The 12,139-nt window shown below is 42.4% G+C and overlaps 1 protein-coding gene and 1 long non-coding RNA gene across 6 annotated transcripts in view; one reads left to right on the forward strand and one right to left on the reverse strand.

The window, feature by feature from the left end:
- The window catches only part of LOC103163126, a 54,046-nt gene extending 51,278 nt beyond the window's left edge, over positions 1-2,768 (reverse strand). The window contains exon 1 of the long non-coding RNA XR_003483806.2: positions 2,597-2,768. This is a non-coding gene — a long non-coding RNA (uncharacterized LOC103163126). The remainder of the gene's footprint in view (positions 1-2,596) is intronic.
- A 337-nt stretch (positions 2,769-3,105) lies between these two features.
- The window catches only part of Zfand6 (zinc finger AN1-type containing 6), a 67,206-nt gene continuing 58,172 nt past the window's right edge, over positions 3,106-12,139 (forward strand). For 2 of the 5 annotated variants that reach the window (XM_027407580.2, XM_027407579.2), the window contains exon 1: positions 3,106-3,257. The gene's annotated coding sequence lies outside the window, so the exon portion shown is untranslated. Of the gene's footprint in view, positions 3,258-3,416; positions 3,539-12,139 lie in introns of those variants that run through there. The other 3 variants (XM_027407574.2, XM_035442407.1, XM_027407578.2) reach the window with 3 other exon arrangements.

Genomic DNA, 12,139 nt, shown 5'->3' on the forward strand with positions numbered 1-12,139 from the left:
ATGGACCTTGCAAATATCACCTTGGGTGAAAGTAGCCATGCATCAAGTTATAATTCCATTAGTAGTTGCCTAGGGCTGGGGTGTGGGAAAGATTTGGAAAGAAGGAAGATTATATTACTTTTTGTTGTGATGGCCAAACACTTGACATAAACAGTTTAAGATTTAATTAGACTCCCGGTTTCAGAGGGTCTATTCATGAGGTATTGGACCTATACACTAGGACTGAATGACTGACCTTCAGCTCAGTGTGGATGAAAATCAGAGAATCAGAGAAAGGCATGAAGGGAGCTAGAGGGTAGGGTACCCTCAAGGGTCTACTACCTCTTCAAGCTGGGTCCCTTCATCTATAGGTTCCAAAAGCCAGAAACATGCCAGATATCCACCTAGTGATCTTACCTTCTGCTTTGATGTGCTGTAATCTCCAATCTCTCTTGCTCTACCTCTCAGTTGCACAAGCCAAAACTCTATCTCACCTGATTCACGTCTCTTTCACTCCACATTCTATGTGAGTAAAAATGTATCATCCTACCAGGAAACTCTGTTGGCTCTACTTTTAAAATAGAACCAGAATTTGGTCTCTTCCTGTGACCTTCCTTGTTGCCACCCTGGTGTAAATCACTATCATCTCTTACATGGAGTCAGACAAAAATCTTCATATAGAGATCCTGCTGATAACACTGGTGTACTTGGGACTGCTTTTAACATAGAATTATCCTTTAAATTCTAAAGTGTTCCATGTTACTTTTCTGTTCAAAATCCTGTGCTGGTCCATTTAGCTTACAGTAAGAAACAAACCTCACAGGTTCACCTAGTTCACAATTTCTTCATCTTTCAGATCACAGGACCCACCAACACAAGGCTTTTTGATGTTCCTGGCTTGAGAATGGTGCTTCTCAGTCCACACACACTGGAATCCTCCCCAGGACACTCTCTCCACTCATAATTTTGTTCAAACTTTCTCTTCCCTGTCCTGACTACTGTGCTTGGTGCCACAGCCTTGAAGCCTCCAGTTAGATGGTTACCTTCTCCATCTAGGTCACCTATTACCTTATAATTCACACCACACAGATGTTTCCTGTTAGGTTTATTTGCACGCCCTCCATTAGAATTAACTTTATAGAGGTGGGGAATCTTTACTTCATTCATTGACAGTTTCCCAATGGGTAGAAAAGCAAGGACCTAGAAAGATTAGACATGGCTCAATGCAGTAAGTCAAAATGTGCCTGAGCAACAGTTTAAACTCCAGCCCAAATTCTACATTCTTTTCATATAGAATTTCTACCCAATGGCCAGAAACTAGTGAACCCTGAAAGGATTCCAGGCTGCAGAATGACTCCTGACATTTGTAGCATCTTTCAGTTGTTAGGATGCACCTTTTGGTTCCTTCTCAGTTCTAAGAGGTTTTCTTTTCTTTTTTTTTTTTTCATTTCCCACTAAAAAAAGTAACTACTCACTTTGGCTTTTTAGGCCTGCCATAATTGAACCAAAAAACAGCCCTCAGTCTACCTTACAGTCTTGTCTCCACCATCCTCTTGTGCAAAATCCTCTTGGTGATTTGGGGAGGGGGTGAGTTAGTTTTGTTTTTGGACTAGGTTTCTCTCCATTGTCTAGGAATTCCCTCTATAGACCAGACTGGCCTTGAAATCACAGAAATCCACCTGCCTCTGCCTCTCTAGTGATGGGATTAAAGGCATGAGTCACCACACCTGGCTTTAAAGATTTATTTTCAAGTGTTTTGGCAATTGTGAGCCATTATGTGGATGCTGGAACCTAGGTCTTCCACAAAAGCAGCAAGTGCTCTTAACTGCTGAGCCACTGCTCCAGCCCTAAACAGACATCCTGATTGGAAGTTGAATGCTTCTCAATAACACCCCTAGAATACCCTTAGGAGCTGGGTAAGGACCTTCAGTTCTGCTCTGACTTCATGCAGTAGGCTTAGCTTTATTTGTATTTATTTGGGGCTGCGTTTCACTAAGTAGCTCCGGCCTTCCTGGAACTTGTTAGGTACTCCAGGATGACCTCGAACTCAGAGATATGCCTGTCCCAAGGGCAGAATACAAAAGGCATAGGCCACCATGGCTGGCCATGCTTAGCATTACCAGTTTATTTTAGAATACCCTGCCCCACTCTGTCACCACACAAGAGCATTGTGTGTTTCTCTCATGCCCTCCAAGAAGTCGTCAGAATTTTTCAAAAATTACCTCTTCCTCGAAGAACTCTTCCTGACTTCCATCGTGTCCCCCACTCCAACTATCCTGTCATTCTACAAGACCACAGAAAGCCGGCCAAACCGCACATGATCAGCTGTATCCTAATCCTTACAGCCATGAGCCCTACTACTGTAAAAGTAGGGCAGAAACTTCAGGAACATAAGTAAGGGGGCAATGACCAAAATAAACATTTTAAAACACCAAAATTAACGCACAACCCCAAGATTATCAAAATAACTAGAATTTCAAAATAAAGACAGGGTTCTTGGCACTCCTGCTTGGGCTAGGGAATCTCGGGAGAGCCGCTCTCAACATCACACTTGCTCCCCTAAGGGTCCAGGGGGCTTCTAGAGCCCGTGTTTGCAGGTGCGCTTTGCACAACATACCACACGCACGCCTCCAGTCTCGCTCTCAGTAAGCCTTCGCTTTGGGCAGGGCAGAGTTCAGACCTCGGACTTTACTCTGGGGGCCAGAGCAATAGAACCTCAAGATTTCCTCTCATACTACTCAGGTGGACACCAGTTCAGTCATGGGCAGCCACTCCCTGAGGGGCTACAGAGTCCGGACCTACGTCATCGGACCCCCCCCTCCCCAAGACTGCGCAGGACACTCCCACCCCCGTAGCGCCAACCGGGAAAACAAACCCAGCTAGCAGACACCCCAGGAGGCAGGGGCGTGGCCAAGAAAAGAGTAGCGTTTCTGTGGCACGCCCCTCCGATGCCTTGACCAATAGTCTCACTCTCCGAGTGTCAGCCCCGCCCCCACGCCGCCGCCGGCCCGCGGCCCCGCCCGGGCCGGTCATAATTAGGCAGCGGGCTGGGACTGCCGCGTCAGCGCGCGTAGCGAACCAATCGCGGGCGCTCCCCGAAAGCCGCGTCACAGGCCGAGCAGCCAAACAGAAAAGTTTAATAAACAGCGGACGGAGGGCCGGCGGCGGCGGGCCGGAGCGAGTGGGGTATCGGCGGCCTCACCTGTCCTCACTCAGCGGCGGCGAGAGGCGGCGGCGGCGGCGGCGGCAGCGCGTCCGGCGGAGAGGGCCGCCGCCAGGTGAGGAGCGCGGGCAGCGGCGGGCGCAGCCTCCGGGTGGCTTGGGAGCCGGAAGCGGCGGGCGGCGCAGCAGGTGGCCTCGCGGCGGCGAGCGGAGGGCGCGGTCCCGGCGGGGCGCGGTCCCGGGCTCCCCGGGCGCGCGCCGGGGTCGTGGTGGGCGCGCCTGGGGCCGGTTCGGAGCAGCTGCGGCCGGCTGAGCTGTGTCCCCACGTCCCTTTTGTCGGCTGAGGCTGGGGAAGACTCAGGTGGAGTCTCCTTGATTCCAATCTCTCTGCTCCTCGGTGAGCATTTTCAAGTTTCTCACTGTTTGATGCGTAAACAAGGTCCGCGGTGTGTGGCGTCTGAAGTCATTTTAACTCTATCAAAGCTCTGGGATTTGTCGTCATCATCCAGTTTGTCACCCGTGTGAGGGAGTTGGGGCCTTGGGGTCACCTCCAAGCCGTGCATGCTCAGTCGTCAGCACCTGGTGGCTCCGAAAAAAAAAAAAAACAAAATGAAACGCCACTTGGAAACTAGATTCGAAATTTATCTTTTTTCCTAATATGAAATGCCACGCAGGCTTTTGAGATTATTTATGTAGTATTTTATGGCAATTGCTGTTTTATGTATTGTCCCCAGGCCTACTGGGGCAATTTTCTGGTAAGCCATGAATATTTAGTTGTACAAAGCAGGTTGTCTTAGTTTTCTTCTAAAAAGATGTAAAGAGGGGTAAGACGCACCGATATGAGAAGTTCAGGTTAGGTGCATTATTTTGACTGCAGCCATACTTTCCTGTGTTAAGTCAAAACTCTAGATTTTAAATCTGTAGTTTATGATATGTGAGTTATATCGCAAAGTCTTAAAAGTAATGGTTAATGGCCAAGGGAGTACAAAACATGATGTACTATAAAAAGGGAAAACAATGAAAATTCCAGACTCCTCACCCCAAAGCAAGAACTAGAACATTATCCAAACTTGTATGTATGCATGAGTTTCTTATCTGACCTTCTCCAGCTTACTGTTTCTGACTGAGGTAAACATTCTAGACTTGTGGGTTTTGTTTATGATTCTCTGGCCTTTTTAAAAATAGTTTTATCACATACTCATCTCTTCAAACCTTGTCATGCATGTTCAAGGGTCCTTGAACTTTTGACAGTATATGGTTGTGGTTCATACATTTCATTGCTTTTTAATGATGTGTTCATCTTAACCCCAGTGTTGGCGATAGTGTTTCTTGTTTTGCTTCTAACAAATGTACCCTGCGAACTTTTCTTGCAGCTGTAGTTGCACAAGTTGTCTGTCTAAAGTAAATACTGTAGATCCTAGGAGAAAGTTTTAGGCAATCAGGCAGGATTAAAACAGAAAGAAATAAGTGAGTGAAAACGCCAAGATTCTGCTTCCTTAGTCAGGAAGACTCATTGTCCTGGAGGTCAGATCCTAGTTGTTATATTTGCATGAGGAACTAAGATTCCTGTTAATCTCTTTACACTGAATCCCTTCAAACAGATTGTGGGAAATCTGGAACAGTTTGGTACCCTTTCAGTGCAAAACTAGCAAGTTGGAGAAAACACTTGTTTTGTAAATACACCCTTTCTGTTCTTCACCACTCCTCCCCTCCTTGCAGCCTTTGGCAGATTATTGAGGAATCTTTGTTGCCTTAAAACACTCTTGCAAAAGAAACTTGTACTAAGCTTTCTCTACCTAGTTGGCACAAGCTTTGGTGGAGGGGAGTATCTGCCAGAGGACAAAGCCTGTAAGGGAAACATAGGACCCCCGAGTCACTCCACAAATTTTGAGAAGGATATGTACTTGTTGCAGTAGGTATTTTAAGACTTGTCAGCCACACACTGAAGTATTTTTTAGGGTTAAGAATGGTCCAGGGTGCTGGGCGATGGTGGCTCACATCTTTAATCCTAGCACTCTGAGGCAGAGACAGGCGGATCTCCTTGAGTTCGAGTCCAGACTGGACTACCAAGGGAGTTCCTGGACAGGCTCCAAAACAATACAGAGAAACCCTGTCTCAAACAAACAAACAAACAAACAAACAAAAAGGTCCAGGGTGTACTCCAAATAAATTAAGGAGCAGTATTTCCTGAATTTCTCAGATTGTGTGTGTGAGTAATATGACTGTATTGTATTTAAGAAAAAAAAAAAAAAACAACCTTTGTGTGTAGGAGTGTGTGAGATGGGTATGAGTGGGAGCATGTGAGTGTGGAGGTCAGAGGGTGGATTCATAGAGTCAGTTCTCCCCTTTCATGTTTACATGGGTTCTTGAGATCAAACTCAGGTCATCAGGTTTGCATAGCAAGAACTTTTACCCACTTGAGCCATCTTGCCAGCCCTGAATGTGTTTATAGATTATGGTACTCCCAGGCTCAAAGTCCTTCAGTGACTTTTCAATCCATGAGATAAAATTCAGACACAGTTTTACTGTGGTTTATATAACCCACACTGGCTATCTCAATAGAAGTACAATGCAAATTGCAAATCAGAACCATGTTAAGTAATTTAAAATTTTCTTATAGCCATATAACAAGAGAAAGACTTTTATATATGTGTGTGTATATATATCATATATATATATATATATATGATATATATGTATGTATTAGATCAAATAAAAATATATTTCACAAACTGGGCAGTTGGCACACGCCTTTAATCCCAGAACTCGGGAGGCAGAGGCAGGCGGATCTCTGAATTCAAGGCCAGTCTGTTCTACAAAGGGAGTGCCAGGGCTACAGAGAAATCCTGTCTAGAAAAGAAAACAAACAAAAACCGATGCTTTCAATATGAGATGACTGTGAATGTGAAAGATTATATGTAGGGTATTTTGTGCTTTTGGAGATGATGTACACTATCCACTTGTACTGTGTCCTAATTCAGGTTGTCCATGATTCGGTGTTTATACTTGTAAGATCTTTATTATTGGGCCTTTTATCTATCTAGGATAGCAGCCTTTTGCTCTGTATTGCAAATATTTTTCCTGGCTCTTCATTTGCCTTGTATTTGCTTACAGGCCTTCCTCATTTTTCTTCCTCCCTAACCCATGTTTCCATCCTTGAATTTTTAAAATATCTTGGTTAATGCTTACCGTTTAAAGATAAGAGCAGTAGTCAGTCTTAGTCACTGATCCATCTCTCTAGCCCAACACTTAACATTAAAACAAACAAACAAACTACTATTGTGTGTATGATGTAGGTGGCAAGTGCATACATGCATACATGGAACAAAACATGTATGGAAGTCAGAATATGACTTTGGATTTGCAGGATTAAACTCAAGCTATCAGGCTTATATAGCAAACAACTTTTCCCACTGAGCCATCTTGCCAGCACAACAGTTAAATTTTTATGACTTGACTTTGCTTTTATATTTAAAGTAGTCTCCTTCTGAGATAACTTTTAATTCTTTCCTAATATTTATTATTATTTTTTAATGGGGGTAGTGTGTACATGAGTGTGTAGGTGTCATTGGAGGCCAGAGGCATTGCATTTCCCTGGAGGAGCTGGAGTTACAGGTGGTTATGAGCTGCCCAGTGTGGGTGTGGATGCTGAAAAGTGAACTCAGATCATCTCTAAGAGCCATACTGGCTCTTTCTTAATTTCTCAGTCATCTCTCTGGTGCCTCTTTTAGTTCTTTAAAGTTTCCTTTTTCTTAGATCCATATTTGTGTGTTCTTCTGAGATGTGTTTTTACATAAATGTGAATTGAAATGACTAGATGATTGGACAGTTGTTAGATTCTATCAAAAATATGACTGGGGTCAGGCCATAGAAGTCTGACCTGAATTCATCATCAGTTCCTATGCAAAGATAGAAGGAAATCACTAATGCCACTGAGCTGTCCTCTGACCTCCAGACATACCCTGGCACATGCACCCTCAACCTTCACCTCATTGTGCATACTTTTGCATTTGCACACAAGCGCTAAATAATTTAAATTTAGCTAAAACCCCCTTGTGTTCTCCATAATAAAACACCTTTATTTACATGCTAAAGTGAATCTTCACTCTCAGACCCTAGACCTGACTCAATGGGCAAATGCTTTCTGTAGGCTTGCATTGGACCCTGCTACATACGTGTATAGAAACCTTTAAATATTTTGAGCATCTGATTCACACCAGCCTCTGTGTTAAGTGTTGAGGGTACAACTATAACCAAGCTGTGGTTCTTGCTTTCATGGTGTTTGTAAGTATAAGAAAGGGAGGCTAGTAAAGCAACAGATAGTACTGTTGAGATTTTAAAGTGCTGGAAATAAATAATAGGCACTAACTGGGTGCTTTTAGCATGCATGTGACTCTGAAGAGGTGACAGTTGATAATCAATGGTACTAACCTGGGTTTGGTAGTTTATTGGTTTTACCAACTTGATGGAACTTTTTTTCTCTCCTTTTTGATACTCCTTTCCTGTTGTGGAACCCATGCTGCTCTCCAGTTTACGATCTCCCTGCCTCGCCCTCATAAGCGCTGAGTGTGTGCCATTGTGCCTGGCAAAACTTTAAACTACTGACAAACTTACTTTTTTGAAGCCACTCTCATCCTGCCATGCTCTAAAGCTTGTCTTGTGATTCTGGTCTGAGATTGAAGAGTTAGAGAAACCGCCCCCACCCCTCTACCCCCACCCCCACCCCGAATGGTGGCTAGTGCATCACATAAAACACATATTTGATTACCTGGGGTTGGCTGAGTGAGGGAGAATGGGATAAGCTCAACCCTTATTTCGGAGACCTCTGTTAACAAGGGTGTTCTTTTGCCCTGAGTACATTTCTTTTCCATTTCTAATTCATTGTCTGTTTTTTTCTTTTAGGTTTTTTTCCCCTACTCAGACCTATCTCCAATGTCTTTGCTCCGTTGTGATTTCCTCCAGAACTCTTTCCTATTACTACAAAATAGGCCTTATCTTTCTGTTGGTTGTATAGCTTACCCAGAGTAGGCATTTCTTTCATAATCAAGCATGGTTCTAGTGTCTGTTTTCTTCTACCAGTACCATGTTTGATGATCTGCTAACTACCAGCCTCCCTTGTCTTAGTAGTTAAAATGACAATATAATATTAAACTGAAGTTCCTTGTTTACATTAATCACAATTTACTCAGTAGCCATGTGTGGTTACTAATTTGTATTAGACAGAGAGATAGGAAGTCTTTTGTAATAATAAAAATTAATCTTGATTTGTAATAATGTGGCAAATGTCTGTATTACTTTAATAAAAACAGCCATGCCTAGCTATTGAAATTAAAATAGCCACGACTAACAAGTGAGAATTTAAATACAAACTTGACATTTGTTTTAAAACAAGAATGAAAGTTTAAAAATAATATGTAGCCAGGTGTAAAGGTGACTTTAATCCCAGCATTCAAGGCAGTGGCAGACTGGGCCAGCCTTATCTACACAGTAAGTTCCAGGACAGCCAGGACTACTTAGAAAGACCTTTAAATATATATTTGTATATGTTACATAGTTACAATTTTAATACTTTAATGTTCTACTCTGACTCATAGAAAATTGGAAGTTCATGCTCTAGTTGTTTTTTGATGTTTGTTTTCCTCTGTGTGGCTTTGGAGCCTGTCCTGGAGACGAATCTCTGTACCGCCTGCCTCTTCTTCCCAGTCCTGGGATTAAAGGCATGTACCACCACCACCCAGTGTTTTTATTTGGACATGATCTCACTCTTGACACAGTTGAAGGTGGTGTCCAGGTGGTGTTCAGAAGTTACTGTAGTGAGGCAGTAAGTCAACTCCATCAACGTAAATGACAGGAGACTCTTTTGAAGATTTATTTTATTGTCTGATTCTGTATGTATATGGGGGAAGAGGGGGTGGCAGGGTGGTTGTAAGTGTGTGAATGCAGGTGCCCATTGAGTCCTGAAGAGGGGTTGTCAGATCTGATACCCCGGAGCTGTAGTTACTGGCAGTTGTGAGCCATCCAGTTATGGGTGCTCTCCAGGAGCAGGACATGTGACAGGAGATTTATCTGTGCAATTTCTGCTTTAAGAAATTGTAAGATTGCTTTGTTTGCAGAAGTTATTTTTAAAAACAAAACAGCCAGGTGTGGTGTCACATTCCTTTAATCCCAGCACTTGGGAGGCAGAGGCAGGTGAATCTTTGAATTCAGGGCCAGGCCTGGTCTACAAATCTAGTTCTAGAACAGCCAGGACTGTTAACACAGTGAAACCCTGCCTCAAAAAAATCAGAAACAAAAAACCCAAGATAGTCTTCTTTCGATAGCTATCTAATAACTAGCCTTTATCTTTTAATCTTTTATTTTTTCTGGTTTTGGCATTCATCTAGGGAGAAAACAAAAACCTACCAGTCTGTGGTATTCTTTTTTCCATCTAGCAGGTTGATCTAGACCCACAGAATATTTGTTTTGTTCACACTCCTCTTTTTAAGCAATATTATTTGCCTGTAGCCTAGAACAACACATCTTAATACATGAGGATTATGAATGCTTTTCTTCTCCTTACATTTTTTGTTTTGATCCCCATTTAATTAGTGCTTATTGGTGACCTGGTTTAATCTCTTTACACACCTAAAACAGCAGATTACTGACTATTGTATAAAGAGTTCATTCCTATCAGCTTGGTTTGTTCTTTTCCTATCTGTAGTTTGCCTTAATTTTCTTAATGTCTCCTTTGTGTGCAGTGTGTGGTTGAATGGGCCATGGCCAACCTCTGAGCATTTGTGCTCTCCACCACCCTCAGTAAGAAGATAAACCACACCAGGGGTTGCAAACTAAAGCACATCCCTCACCACTGGAGGTAATGTGTGTCTGCCAGGGAAATATGTTTTGAAAATTGTTTTCCTTATTCCATAGATAGTTGATTTCAGACTCTATTCTCACAGATCCCAGCATGTTGTGCTGAAGTCAGGGTGGTCTTTTCATTGGTGACTTTGCACATCACCAGTTCTGTTCTGGGAAAGTGCTAGGATGAATTGCTTTTGTAAGAACAACAATGGATGCTATTCTTTAGGTTTTTTGTTTGTGACAGTGTCTCCTGTAGTGTGGGCAGGCCTAACACTATATAGTAATAGCCAAGGATGACCTTGAATTTCTGATCTTCCTGCTTGCATCTTCTGAGTGCTAGGATTTTTTGGCATGCCTTGTGTATAGTACTGAAGGTCAAACCTATGTGGTTCTGGGATCAATCCCAGGGCCTTGTGCATTGGATAAGCATTCTCTAATTGGGTTACCCTGCCCACCACCCTGTCCCCATATAGGATTTTTTTTAAATCATAATCTGGGCTGACCAAGTTGTTCAGTGGTGGCTTATTGTTTTATGAATTGTTTTTGAGCTGGTAAGGTTTGGGGAAACCTCTAAGCTCCAATTAAAAAAAATGCAGTATATTCTCTGAGTACTTGATGTTTAGAAAGTGGTAGTATCACACAGAGAGCTTCTTAGAGCTTCATGCAGGCCCCTTGTTCTTACCACACGATATTGTTGTCATGTAATTTCTGGATTTGATACTGCTCCTTTGCACTTGATTTTGTTGTTCTCTTCTTCTATTACAAATAGAATAAAATACCTTAATTTTAATGTGTGCCACCTACAATGATCATCATCACCTGGAAGTTCTTTCACTTCTTGGCCACTAAGTCCCCAGCTCCCTTTTTTGTTTTTTGTTTTTTGAGGTAGGATCTCAAAAGGTGTAGTCAAAGCTGTCCTCTTGCTATATAGTCAAGACCAGCCTTACACAAGTGTCATCCTCTTGCCTCTCAGCCTCCCTGTGTTAGGATTACAGGCATGTACCAACACAGTTGACTCACATCTTGGCTCTTTTGTCTTGGTAGTAGACTGGTGTTAGTAATATGCTGACATGATGAGTGTCTATTCCTTACAAATAATTCACTTTGAAGTGAACGTTGCCCCTAGAGCAGCAGTTTCTTCTGTGCTCACAACTGCCTACTAATTCCATTATTGTCATTTTTAATTAAATTAATTTTTATTTCTTTTTTGTGCATGTGAGTGCATGTCTCACTTTGAGCACCCCTGGAGGCAAAGGACACCTTGCATGAATCAGTTCTTTCCTTCCACCACACAGGTCCCAGGAACCGAATGGGGTTGAGCTCTGGTGGGTCACACTTAGGGCAGGTGCCTTTACCTGCTGAGCCATTTACTAATCTGATCCTGCTTGCCAGTTTTTAGCTTTCTTTTTCTCTAACTTACTTGTAAACATTTTGGTCATCTACAATCTTGTCTTCCTCAACTCTGCACTGTAGATTAGATGTATTCTTTTTGCTGATTGCTGTGGTACTTCTCTTCCAATGTTGTTTTGCACTGGTATCACACACGAGCAAGAAAACCTGAACTTGACTCAAGAAGTGCTGGGCATTCAAAGCAATGCGTTGTTGCAAAGGATCTTGGGACCAGACCTCTGTGAATTGGCTCTTTCAGTTTGTCCACTTAAAGGGCATAATAGAATATGCAGCTGTTTGGGCTTCAACAGGGTATTGCTCCATATTCATGTCTAGTTGCAATTATGTGGATTTTCAGTTTGTTAAAAAGACTTTGTACTCAACACAATTTTGTTGGCTTTTTGTTCTACAATACAGTTTTTCTTTGAGAAAGAAATTATTGCAAGATTTTGAACTTTGAAAACTAAATTTAAATTTAAAATTCTTTAATCCATAAGTGTATTGGAAACATTTTAAGAACCCACTGTAAATGGCAGGCATGATGCCACTTGTTTGAAGTCTTAGAACTTAGGAGGCAGAAGTAGGAGGAGTTCAAGACCAGCTTCACTTTGTCTCATAAAAGAAACAAACAAAAACATAAGAACTTATCCTAATTTGCCTTTGTTATCAGCTTAAAGTATTGGTAGAAGTGAAAAGTATGTATTACTAAACATCTTAAATACCAGTCAATCAGGTAATGCTAAGATGTCAAAATAAAGTTTCAGGTAAG

This window comes from Cricetulus griseus, chromosome 3, assembly GCF_003668045.3.
Source record: "Cricetulus griseus strain 17A/GY chromosome 3, alternate assembly CriGri-PICRH-1.0, whole genome shotgun sequence".
Classification (NCBI taxonomy): domain Eukaryota; kingdom Metazoa; phylum Chordata; class Mammalia; order Rodentia; family Cricetidae; genus Cricetulus; species Cricetulus griseus.